Raw genomic sequence first — 13423 nt, 5'->3', positions numbered from 1 at the left:
AGAGTTGTAAGAGCCCCCAATAACATGACCTTTTAATTAAAAACCAATGACTAGCTGAGATTTTTGAAAAGGACCTGTTTGCGCATGAGTGGCACCAGTGTATCAATAACCACCGATCTTAACGTGAAGACACAATGGCGGCCCTGTGGGCTTGCGGCTAGCCGCTCATGGCCTGCAGTTCAGTCACCAAATGCTCTCCATGAGAAAAAAACAAACAGATTTACAGCCTCAGAAACTCTAAGGAGTCTGCTCTGTTCCACAGGGTTGTTCTGAGTTGGAACAACTCAACGGTAGTGGTTTATCTTAGGAGATAACCAACAGTGGACAAGCAGAATGTCCCTTATACGTGCGGACAGCGAGACTTGGTCTCACGTACTTGGACGTGGTTCGAGGAGAGATGGTCCCTTGGAAAGGACATGGTGCTTGGGAAAGGGGAAGGTGATGAAAATGAGGAAGGCCCTCAGTGAGGCGGTTTGACGAAGGGGCTGAGGCATGACACCAATCGAGTGGGCCCGCAGGAGCAGGCAGTGTGGCGCACAGGCTCGCTGCACGGCAGATGGCCTCTCACAACAGCAGTATTTCTCGGCGCAGTCTGTGTTCTGCTCGGGGAGAAAAAGACACAACCTAACATGTAAACTGAGGCCCCATCTGAACCGTTACCTCGCCATCGACTGTGCCTGGCATTCCTGACACAGACACTGCGAATTGAAGCCCCAAAGAGCAGACCGAGTGTCTATGAAATCTTATAAATAATAGAATTCATCCATTTGAGATGTGATTATTTTTGGAGTATTACAATATTATCTTCCACTGTCTTCATGAGACAGGGACGGGGTGGGTGGGTGGGATGAAACAGTAAACACATTAGTATAATGTTTTTAGAAATCACTGGGTCATTTAGAACATTACACACACCACAGAATAAGGACCAGAACAGTGTCCGGCGGTGTGTGAGTGCCATCAGTATTGAGTCACAACGGTTCTGTAGCACAGAGTCGAGCTGACCCATGATCTGTGTGGCCACCAGGCTGCCTGGTCTTCTGTCCCCTGGGGTTGCTAGTAGATTTGAAGGGTGGTCTTTCGAGTAGCAGCCTAGAGCTTAACCGCTGTGCCAGCAGGGTTACAAGAACGGGATGGGGCAATCTCATTATGCGCAGCTTACTAAGGCATATATAAGAGAGAGGTGATTATTCAATTGTTGACTGATTTATTCTCAAACACTATGCATTATATTATAGAGTGGAGATTTGCTGAATCATTTGGGTCAAATTATGGTGCCATCTCATGAAATTGATGTTTAATATAATATAGGCACAACCACAGTTTGTTTTTTGCTGGACAATAAATAAGGAAGCCTGGAGAACTGATTCATTTGATTGTGGTACTGGCAACAAATACAGAATATATCAGGATCTGTCCGAAGAATGACCATCTGTCTTGGAAGAAGTATAGCACTCCTTACAATCAAGGATGGCTATATCTAGACTCCAGTGTTTTGGATAGGCTATCAGAAGGGACTAGTCCTTGGGGAAGGACATCATGCTTGGCAAAGTAGAGTGTCAGCAGAAAGCGCTGACCTTCAGTAAGAGGGGCTGAACAATGGCAGGAATAATGGGCTCAAATCTAACGCTTGTGAGGGTGGCACAGGACTGGCAGTGTTTTGTTTCGTTGGGCCCAGGGTCAGAATGAATTAGGACTGATTTGATGGCACCTACCAGCAGTAACAGAGGGGCCCTGGTGCCATAGTGGTTATGCACCGGGTGGTGATCCAACAAGACAGCAGTTTGACACCAGCTGCTCTGACGAAGAAAGATGGGGCTTTCTACTCCTGTAAAGAGTTACAGTCCTCTACCCAGACCACACACGGGAGCAAACTGAGAGAGAGAAAGAGAAAGAGAAAGAGAAAGAGAGAGAGAGAGAGAGAAAACCTCATCCTGGCCAACCAAGCCTCAAGGATATTTCTGCCAATGCACAGAGGACCATAGGAGTGACCCGACCATGAGACACAATGTCCCCTCACTGACCCACAGCATTATGGGGACAGCACTGGAGATACGATACAGGAATTCTGCCTGCTCTGACCCCCCACAGTGGAGTCAAACATGAAGGGAGCACAACAGAGCAGCAAGGGGAGCAAAGCAACGGAGTCCCCAAGGACTCCCCAAAACACATTTCTGACTCAGGGCCCAGAGCTTGGCACCCTATTAGACCTGATTGGAGAATATTCAAAAGGGTCAGCAGACAGACCTAGAACTATTTACAGGCTCCCCCGGCCCCATGCCTATCTAAGATTTTTTTTTTTACAATCCTGAGGAGAAAGCAATGGGGCCGATGGTTCCATAAGGACATGGGAGAGGAGGAGGAGGTAGGGAGAAAGGAAGTGATGTTAACAAACCCAGGAACAAGGGAACAGCAAGAAATCTAAAATTGATGGTAAGGAGGGCACAGAATGCCTGGTGGGGTTTAATCAAGTGCAATGCGGCCGACAGGAATTACTGAGAGCTGAATGGAGGTCAAATATGACACTGGGACAGGAGGAAAGTAAAAGGAAACCGAAGAAAGGACTAGAAGGCAAGAGGCATTTATAGAGGTCTACATACAGCATGCACATATGTAAATATATTAACATATAATGATAGGGATATAAGTCTATGTACACATATTTATATGTTAAGTATTAAGGTAGCAGATGGATATTGGGCCTCTACTCAAGTCCTGCCCCAATGCAAGAACACTTTGCTCTAATAACCTGGCATTCTGTCATGCTCACCTTCCCAACATGATCGCTGAAGACAAGATGGGTGTATAAGCAAATGAAGTGAGGAAAGCAGATGGTGCCCAGCTACAATAAGATATAGCATCTGAGGTCTTAAAAGCTTGACATTAAACACGTGGCCATCTAGCAGAGAAGCAACAAAGTCCACATGGAAGAAGCACACCAGCCTGTGTGATCACGAGGTGTTGACAGGATCAGGTATTGGAAGACTCAAAACAAACAATCAAATTGATGTGAATGAGGGGGGTCGGAGTGGAGACCCAAGCCCATCTGTAGACAACCGGACATCCCCTCACAGAAGGGTCACAAGGAAGGAATGAGTCAGCTAGGGTGCAGTACAGTACTGATGAAACACACAACATTTCTCTAGTTTCTGAAGGCTGCCTCTGCCCACTATCATCACCCTAGTGTCACCTTACAAATCAGGCTAGACCTGAGCATGTACTCTGGTACAGATAGGAGCTCCTGACACATGGAATCCAGGACAGATAACCCCCTCAGGTACAGTAATGAGAGTAGCGATACCATGAGGGTAGGGGAAGGCGGGGACAGAAAGGGAGCACTGATCGCAATGATTGAATATTACCCCCACCCCCAGGGGGACAAACAGAAACATGGGTGGAGGGAGATAATGGTTGGTGTTAGATATTAAAATAATAATAATTTATAATTTTTCAAGGGGTCCACGAGGGTGGGAGGTTGGGGGAGGGAGGGGAAAAAGAGAAGCTGATACAAGGGCTCATGTATACAGAAAATGTTTGAAAATTATGATGGCAACATATGTACAAATGTGCTTGGTACAATGGATGTATGGATTGTTATAAAAACTGTTGGAGTCCCTAATAAAATGATTTATAAAACATCAACAGCCGAAAAAGAGCGACAGCCTGAGAGACAGGAGTTTCATGGGGGCATTCTACTCCGTCCTACAGGGCTGGTATGAGTCGGTATTGATTAAATGGCAGTGGGTTTATAAGAAAGCATTTCACAGCTATAGCTGACTTGAAGTGGTGGTGTCTCTGGAGAGGGGTGGACTATGTAACATTATGGTATGCTGCATAATTACATCTATTTTCCTCGTAAGAAATCTAGGATGAAAAGGAGATGGAATAGAAAAAACTCCATCTAAACAGAGTACTCCCGCCCCTCCCCCCCAACTTTTCTCCACCATGATGTATGTGAATGTTAATATTTTTATAGCAAAAGCAGGAAACAGCTGAGGCTGGTCCCACGTGGAGGTTGTCCTGTGTGGTGGGCTGGGAGTAACTGTATGTTGGCAGATATATTTTCCCTATTGCTGGTATACCACAGCATATCAGCCAGGAAATGGATCCAAATTGTGCAGCAAGTGGATGGATGATCCACTTTGTTCACATATCACCTGAGAGTAAAGAATCCAAGAAAAGCAGATAGTGATTGCTCATTCTCCCTAGATCGAGAGGGGTTTGAACAAACAGAGCAGCAAGATCTCACCCACTCACTCACTGCCATCGGGTCAATGTCGGCTCCCAGCAACCCTACTGAACAGGGTGGAAGTGCCCCCTTCCCGCTGCCTTTCTGAGACTGTGCACGGGAGCAGAAAGCTAGGTCTTTTCCTCTCAGAGCAGCTAGTGGTTTTGAACTGCCAACCTTTCAGCACAGCCTAACTTGCAACCACTATGCCGCCCAGGGTGCTGGTCACAAGATCAGTTACAAATTAGGAAGATAATTCTGGTCAACAATGAGAAAGCTATCAGCATTATCCAGAGGAGGGGTGATACCAGCACTCAACCAGAAGGGGAGAGGAAGGGCAGCCTGGAACAGTAATTGCGAGGTAGAAGGCGGAGTACCATTGCTGTGGGTTAAGCAGTTGTAAGGTTGGTGGCTCAAATCCACCAGCCATTCCATTGGAGAGTGATGAGGCTGTCTGCTCTCCTAAGAGTCACAGCCTCAGGGAGCCCAAGCAGGAGTTCTACCCCGTCCTGTAGGGTCACTAGGAGCCAGAATCAACTTGATGAGTTTTTTGAGTTGGTTTTTGTTGTTGTTTTTTGCACAACCACATTTTCTGGTAGCTAGCTGGCAGCAGATATATTTAAAATGATTTCCAGGTTAGTTCAATTTTTCAGTGTGACTCTCTAGGATCGTAGCCAATTGACACAGAGGTATCCGGTTATCAGCCGACTGTTTTCTTAAGTGAAGGATCCAATATGAAATGACAGATTTATGATCAGTTAGTGTATGATGAGACAGACGAAGGAGAACAGACAAAGTGAAAAAAGAGTAAAGGTGGATTCCTAGAGATCGCATGCATTTAGGAAACAGGTGGGAAGAAGAAAAAAACCACAAAGATTCAACAAGAGTGACCGAGAGAGAAAGGTATGAAGGGAACGTGGGTCTGGATGCCGAAGGAGTAACTGCTCCAGGCCAGTGGTGAGAGAGACACATCACAGATAGACAGAGGGACGTGGAGGAGGGCTGGGTGACTGCTGGGCTTGGCAGCTGAGGAGTTGACCAGGGCTTCTGGCCCTGCACTTTCAGTGAAGAAGGCTGGCTCAATGTGGGCGAGCAGTCACAAGGGGACTGCGTGCTTTCAGACACTTGGTTAGCTGGGGTGGAGAAGAAAGAGCGGAGGCAGCAGCTAGAAGGGAAGGGAGGTTTAATGATGGGCAGGTTTTTAGAGAGCAGAAAGGCCGAAGTGAAAGGACTAAGAAGAGAAAGCCCAGAGCTCTTTTTGATTGGTCTACCTGCTTTCTCGGAGTCCCTGGTGGTGCCAACTGGGAGTGTGCTCAGCTGCTAATCTGTGAGATGGCAGGTTAGAGTCCGCAGAGAGATGCTGCTGCTGCTGCTGTCGTCAGGCACCGTGGAGTCGGCTCGGACTCAAAAAGACCCTCTACACAACAGAAGGAAACACCGCCTAGGCCTGTGCCGTCCTCACAATTGTTCCCAAGCTTGAGCCCATCAAGGCAGCCACCGTGTCAATCCATCTTGTCAAAGGTCTTCCTCTTACGGGCTCCCCCACTTTTCCAGAGATGCTTCGGGAGAAAGGCCTGGCTAGTACTTCCTGAAAAACCAGCTGCTTAAAAGCCTGTGGGTGTTATGCTCTGGGGTGGGGCCATGTGCTGGAGTCAGCTACTGCAACTGGTCAAACCAGCCCAGGCCTTGTGTACAGCATAACGTCAACTCGTCTCCTGGATGGTACACATACCATCTGCCGTACTTGAGCTCTCACCCAGGTGTCCAGCCCACTGAGACGCCTGGATAAAAGCGTAAAGATGAAAGGATTCACAGCCGATGGAACTTGTGAAACAGAACTTAAAGGCAGATAATGTTTGCTTTTCCTTGCAGGGAGCAGGTAAACCCGAACCTTGCTAACTATTATATTACTCTTCCAGTCGCAAAGCAAGTTTCGGGGAAAGTCTAAGGACAAAAAAGTGCCTTGCAAAGAGAACACTACAACCTCTTTAACTGAAGATCCCACAAGGAAACCAAGGAAACATGTAGCACCTGCACATACGTGTGAGTTGTTCTATGTGCGCAGGGAAGCCAAACGGGCTTTCTCACCAGCATTAGAAGAACTCAAGTCAGATTCTGCTGAAGGAAGGAGATGAGAAAAGAAAATATTTACTATTTCCAACGGAGAATGCTGGTGGCCTAAATTGGCTTAATTTACCTCTCACTTCCTTGGTCACAGTGTGGAGGAGAGCAGACAGGCCACTCTGGCGCAGGGTGGGAGGGGTGATGCTGTGCCCCGCTGGGGTCTGGGAGTGCGCCGCATGGCACCCCAGAGGCAAACGCACAGGGAAACAAAGGAACCTCTTCGAGGAACGAAGCACCTCACAAAGCTGAGCTCATTAAACCATCCCGTTTGCCCCTGGACAGCGGTGTGGCTGCTCCGGCTGCTTTACACAGGAGAGGCCAACGTGTTAGATGCGCAATCTAGGTGCCCCCAGCTCACACAGGAGGGGGCCAGCCTCCACCCAGGTCTGACTGCCCCAACACAGCCATGCTTGCCTCCTCCAGCTGGCTTTAAAGTAAGAATCTTTTCCTTCACCCAAATGGATAAGGTTTGAATTCTTAAGGAAAAAAGGATCCCGGTGCCTTGGGAGGGAAGGCGCAAACTCAAAAGTGACAGCACTGACAAACCACCTGCCACTGCTGAGCAGCATGACCTAACACTGTCACTGTCGTCTCCGGCTCAGGGTTTAAAAGCACTTCGCTGTGGCTTCCAAACGCACTCTGGTCGGTTCCAATGGGCAGTCAGTCGTCAGAGAAGGAGCGCCAGCTCCATTCTGCAGCCAAGAAAACTCTCGCTCAGACCGCTCACAGGCCAGGCCTACGGCCACGCAGTGAGAAGTTGGTGGGGCTGAGGTTCCTCTGATGCGTGCACTGGAACTGGCTCAGAAGTGTCAGAGGCTTGAAATTTTACAGAGTTCACAGCCAAACCTTCAGTACAAGTTCTTATTTAAAGAACAAGATTTCCCTATTATGTTAAATCCCTTTCCTAAAAATAAACCCACAATTCTACATTTTGTCTTGGGGAGTAAATAAATAACTCACGTAGGCCAGACTGTGGGAATGCCTTCGCTTTAAGAACCTTAAATGACTGTTTAGACAACGTTAAGGGTCATCATTTATTAAATTTTAAAATACCCCCCCCAAAAAACAAAACAAAACAAAACAAAAAAAACAACAACAACAAAAATTAAACTCACTGCCATTGAGTCGATTTCCACTCACAGCAAATTTCCAAGCTAGAGCGGGTCAGCCCATGTGGCCTCCCACGGCTGTCACTATGTACAGGGTAGAAAGCCTCGTCTTTTTACCACAGAGGGGTTAGTGGTTTCCCAACTGGGAAACAATGATCAGGCTTAAAGTCCTAAAATTTAAGCATCTTGAAATTAGAGCTAAGACCCTTCTTAAGTGGTAAGATTGCTTTTATCTGCTATATTCTTATAATGTCACTTGAAAATAAATCTTCAAATTTAATTTCTAAAATCTCCTTCGTGCTTCCGAAAACACAAACCATTTCACATTCCATTCATCCCCTGTCTCTGAAAGGAGGAAATGGAACAAATAAACCATAGAAAAATGTGTCTGTGAATTAGTCAGCTACGGAGTCACTGGTTACACAGCCAAGCCCATCGAGCGGCAGCCCAGCAATCTGTACCTGTTGGCTACATTCGGAGAACTACGGCGTGTGAGGAGGTGCATTCCCTTAATGACTCATGTCTTTATTCACTAATGACTAAATCCTAAACAGAAGAAAAACCAGACCTGAATCGCACATGGCCAGCCTGCAAGACAGGAATACTGCTGAAAGAAATGAGAGGCTTCCTCTGAACCAGATACTGTCATTAATCTCACAGAGAGCTTTTCTGTCCAGTAAAATCTGCCTTAATTGGTTTTCATTCCTGTTGCTGTAGAGAAAGAGAGAGCCAGCCAGCCCAAGCAGCATCATGGGAATTTGAGATGTGTACACACACACACACACACACACACACACACACACACCATTTAAAAACCAAGTGAGTAAGTGCATCTAGTTTTTAAGGAAATACTAACAAGAAACAGGTTGAGGGTATTTTCCACTGGTTTAAAAATAAAACATTCTACCCTTTAAAAACTCAGAATTAAAGAAACAGGAAGCAGCAGCTGGATTTATCATCCCTCACTTCCTCTGAGAGTCACAGCACGGAACTCGCCATCAAGTCGAGAACATCGGAGAGGTCAGCCTGCTCCGGCCAGGACCCACACACCCCACGCCAGGGGCTGACTGCTGCACCTGCAGTCACAGGCTGGACTTTTCACCATCAAACAGCTCGGTGCCACTGCTGGCGTCTCCCCCTCTGGAGGAAACGGGAGGGAAGAGAATCAAGGTCCACGACCTGAGATTAGAACGAGGTGGTGCCCGGCTACCATTCCTAATTGCTCTTCGAGGAATCACCATAGAAAGGCCTGCACAGAGTGGGAGAAAAATGTGCAACGAAATTCAAAGGAATAATAAAATAAAAATACCGGGCCTATTGGTCTGATAGGGACTGGTGGAACCTCTGAGCCCTAGGCAAGCCTGGAATCGAATCCACACCCCGGCGCTCAACTTTTAGTCCAACAGACATACCTAGAAAGTGAACAGTTAATGCCCAAGAGGTAAATATACTTCTCAGAACCAACCATCCACGAGGCAAAAGGCACAGCATGTACCCAGAGATAGGGCTCAGAGGACAGGAAGGGCTAGGACGAAGGCCGAATGTCAACAGTAACCTCGGGGGGAAGCAGGAACGGTACTGTGACATTGCTGCGCTGCCGTCACGTCATGAAGCAAAGCGTGTATGAATCACCGAATGGAAAACCAGTTTGCTCTGTACACTTTCACCCAAATCACAATGAGAAGAACCTTTTCTTTTTATTTCAAGAAAAACAAAAACTGAGCAGCAGCAAAATAACTTATTTGAAGGAAAGAAAACCAACGGAAGCTGTTCACTTTATAAAGTTTTGTTTCCAAGCCCTGCATTTTGCCAACATGAGAACCTTGGGCGCTCCAAGTAGACTTCAGATACACACACGCAATGACCCACAGAGGAGCTTAGCTCTGTGCTCCTGTGAAGACACCATAAACACTCAAGTATAAGCCGACCAGGACATCAGCCAAGGTGCCTAATTTTACCCCCAAAGCTGCATTAAAGATGTGTCGACAAACTCGGCTTATGCGCGAGTACATACGGTAACTCCTCTCCCAGGCTCATTCTGGGAAGCTTCAGGAGCCTGAATCCACAATTGACGACAAAGGCAAGCCCCGAGGAGCTGCCATCGCCTTAGCTGGTTCTGCAGGCAGCAGTGGAAAGAAGTGAGAGGGCTAGGAACTCAGCTACCTGCGATCTTGGCTGAGGACTTATCCAATGTATGAATGGCCATGAGATTTCCTATTTCACAGGGGTGTAATGAGAACTCAGTGAGATGATAAACGCTAACAGAGTACTTTGTAAGCCACACAGAGACACTAACACGTCAGCAGAATGGCAATGTACATACTTGCCGGAGAGGCTTAACATGTTCCATAGCTTTCACAAATGTTAGAATTCTGTTTGATCTTCAAAATAACACAGCAGGATAATTACTATGGCGTCATCGTCATCTTCTTCTTCCTCTTCCTCCTTTATTTTATAAATGAATTAGCCTCAGGGAGCACTTTAGGGGAACTGTCCCAACTCCTTAGCAAGGGGGCGATCATTTGAAAACCTTCCTGGCAGTCTGTGGGGGAAAGGGGCAGGCCATTGGCCAGGACAGCTGCTCACACACATTCCAGGTCTGCTACTCGGGCCAGTCCCTTACCCTCTGTGGGCAACATGATTCACCCATTTGTCACCAGGTTGGTGGGTGACAAAAATAAATCAGACCTGCTTCCAGTTCTTGGAAGCAGGGAGTAGGGGCAGGGTGGGGATACGTGGTGGAAAGAAGTGACATATAAACAGATTAATTACTAAGCGGTAGTTGCTTAAAACATAGAATATGAACAAATGCTATGGAATCAAAAAGCAGGAAGTGACTAAGTTTGTCTGGGGAACTCAGTGGAAGAATTCCTCTCATTTGTAAACTGGGGAGAGAAGGAAGCCAGACATTCGTCAATGTCCCTTTTGAGGCTGCAACTTTTGAGACGACTCGGACTTCGGGACCTTGTCATCAATTTGACATACACTTCCATTCCTCGCCTACGACCATTCCGAGCTGATTTAAATCATTCCAATGGCTTACATGCTGGAAAACTGAAAAATTAAAACCCCAAATCTCCAGAATGTTACTCAAATACACATCATATTCTTAACCCTGTGGAAGCTGGATCAACAGCCCTGTCAGTAGAATCTGTAATAGTGATCCCTAGAACCAGCCTGCTGGATTAACGCGTGCCTCCATCAGTCCCTCCCTTGGGCCCTGATGGAGTGGTGGCCAGCAAGGTCAGCCAGCAGTGTGACACCACCAGCCGCTCCGTCAAAGAAAGATGGAGCTTTATACACCTGCAAAGAGTTACAGGCTCAGAAACTCATGTGGGCAGTTCCACCCTCCCTGGTGGGCTCGCTGGGAGTCGGTGGTGGTGAGTGAGGAGTATGAATTTGGGTAAATCCCTTAATCTCTGTGCTTCAGTCTCCTCCCCTCTTAGGAAACAGTGGCAGTCACAGGAGTAATCATGCCACCGATCCCCTAGGTTGCTGTGAGAATGAAATGAGAGCATCTACACAAGCACTAGAAACACTTCCAGAGCCCAAATAACTGTCTGTCTCCAGAGACTGGGGTTGCTATTTGCAAACATGTAGTAATGAGCATGTCGGCTGGCTATTCTAAAGCGCTCTCTTCCTGCCGAAAGCTTCGGATTTCGTGTCAGTTCACAGATTTAATCCTTTAGGACATCGGCTCATTTACGTGCGTCCTCAACACAGGGCCTCACCAGAAGAGATTTCATGCTCATGGCAAAGCAGAGGGCCCACAGGAAGGGGTGAGACCCGAGTAAGACGGAGTAACACCTGGCACCAGCAACAGACCCAGCCATACACTGACCAAACCAACGCTGGCACGGGACCCGACGCAGAAGGTTACCAGGAGTCGGAGCTGAATGGATGACAATGAACAACAACGGTAACAACACCAAATGTATGCCAAGTTCGATGTGTCAGTGTTGGAAGATGGGCTGTCTGCTTCAGAAGCATACTTAGGCAGACTCGGGGGGATGTAACATACGAAGTATGGTTTTTAAAAAACCCAATTACTACCAAGCTTAAGGTGATGAAATCGGACATGTGTATATTTTATAAAATTGTATGCCCCTTAAAGGGACTATACTAGGACTGTACAGATATTTTAGATTCCCTTAAAAATGAGAATAAAGGGAGAGGGATGCCTGAATTCCTACAATATTTCATTCCCTCTCTTTTTGTTTTCTCTTTAAACAACAGTTTACACTTTGTGCTTCACAGTTTAAATGGTAAGAACTCAAAGTTACATCAAGGGCACAAATTTGATTACTACCCCCCTATACACAGCACACACACGGAAATACCTGATATTTAAATAACCCATTATTTTCATTTTTTCATTGTTGTCAGAGATTTTAGGGAACCACTTAGATTGTGAATAGCACTTTAATATTATTATGTAGAAACTGTCCGGTGAAATGGACTGCATCCAGATAAAAAGTTACACTTCTGCAACTCAAACTGGATGCTTTAATTGGCAACTGAGTGGCACTCACCAAACCAAAAGGTTCTGCATTTAATATTTAATATATTAAGCATCACTCATCCATTGGGCTCTAAACCAACATTAATATTTACTGGCTCTTGGGGCCCGTGGTTTTATCTCAGTCAATAATACTTTGGGGTTCAGGCTTCAGAATTAATCACTGAAACGTGCTGCTGCGAAAACGTTCATCAGAACTCCAAAAGGACAAAGAAAAATAGGGGGTGAGGAGCATATTTTCCATGTTCTTAATCTAGTCTAGGAAAAAAAGGTATACTTTTCCCCAAGGCAAAATAAATTTGCTTTTATGATTCTTTAGTATTTTGTAACATAATCAAAGCTATAAAATGAAGGGAAAAAATCCAAGCTATAATTTATCCCGATCCAAGTACATGCCAAGTCTGGGAGAGAGGTTTTTACAAGCATTATTTACTTAATTGGTATAACTCCTTGAAATTTTGAATATTTTCTAAATTTCACAGGAAAAATATTGCAGTTCAGAAATGGTAAATAACATGTTCATAAAGTCACCCTAATCCCAACTTAGTGCCGTCGAGGCAATTCTAATTCATAGCCACGCCACCACTGGGTTATGAGAGCCGGCTGCCTCCTCTTTCCCCAGCAGAGCGGCTGCACTTGAACTTCAGACCTGTGGGCAGCCTAACGCCCAGCCCGCAGGGCTCCTGCATTCAGTTGCACAGTTACAAAAAGTTGATGGAACTAGAAAGCAAAACTCAGAAAGAGAGGGATGGGAAAGACAGCTAGCCTAGAATAACATTTAAAACACAAAAGGAGCCCTGCTGATGCTATTGGGTTTAACTGTGTAAATGTTAATTGTGAGGTTGATGGTTCAAACCCACCAGCAGCTCCATGGGAAAAAGAAGAGGGTATCTGCTTCCCTTACCCTATATAGCAGTGGTTCTCAACCTGTGGGTCATGACCCCCTTCGGGTTCAAACGACCCTTTCACAGGGGTCACCCGATTCATAACGGTAGTAAAATTACAATTATGAAGTAGCAACAAAAATAATTTTATGGTTGGGAGGTGGTCACCAAAACATGAGGAACTATTAAAGGCTCATGGCATTTGGAAGGCTGAGACCCACTGCTATACAGGCTCACCATAAACTGAAACTGCCTCACCGCAGTGGATTTTAGGTTTGGTTTCAAGCAAAATAAAAACAAAAACCAAAAAACAGGCACTGAATTTAAGAAACAATTTTCTTCCCAAACAACTAGCTCCTCTCCTGATTGAAAAATAATCTTCTATGGCTTTGAAGATTTTCTGTGTAATAAATTCTAGAGAAAAATAAACACAGAAGCATTCAAATGTTTCTTGATGAAGGTATTAAATAGTCTGCTTTAAATCTATGACTCAAAAATGATAAATAGGATAAACTTAAGTATTTATGAGCATATGGTAAAAGTTTTTGAATAAACTTGT

At 45.8% G+C, this 13423-nt stretch overlaps 1 protein-coding gene across 7 annotated transcripts in view; it reads right to left on the bottom strand.

Annotated features, from left to right (window-relative positions):
* LRRC8D (leucine rich repeat containing 8 VRAC subunit D) overlaps positions 1–13423 on the bottom strand; it is a 204244-nt gene that overhangs the window by 83893 nt on the left and 106928 nt on the right. The window contains exon 1 of one of the 7 annotated variants that reach the window (XM_075558246.1): positions 7468–7488. The exons of the other annotated variants lie outside the window; for them this stretch is intronic. The gene's annotated coding sequence lies outside the window, so the exon portion shown is untranslated. Of the gene's footprint in view, positions 1–7467; positions 7489–13423 lie in introns of those variants that run through there. 7 annotated transcript variants of the gene reach the window in all.

The sequence above is a fragment of the Tenrec ecaudatus genome, chromosome 1, assembly GCF_050624435.1.
Source record: "Tenrec ecaudatus isolate mTenEca1 chromosome 1, mTenEca1.hap1, whole genome shotgun sequence".
NCBI lineage: Eukaryota > Metazoa > Chordata > Mammalia > Afrosoricida > Tenrecidae > Tenrec > Tenrec ecaudatus.
The sequence above is the reverse complement of the archived record's forward strand: the minus strand, read 5'-3'. Positions and strand labels throughout refer to the sequence as shown.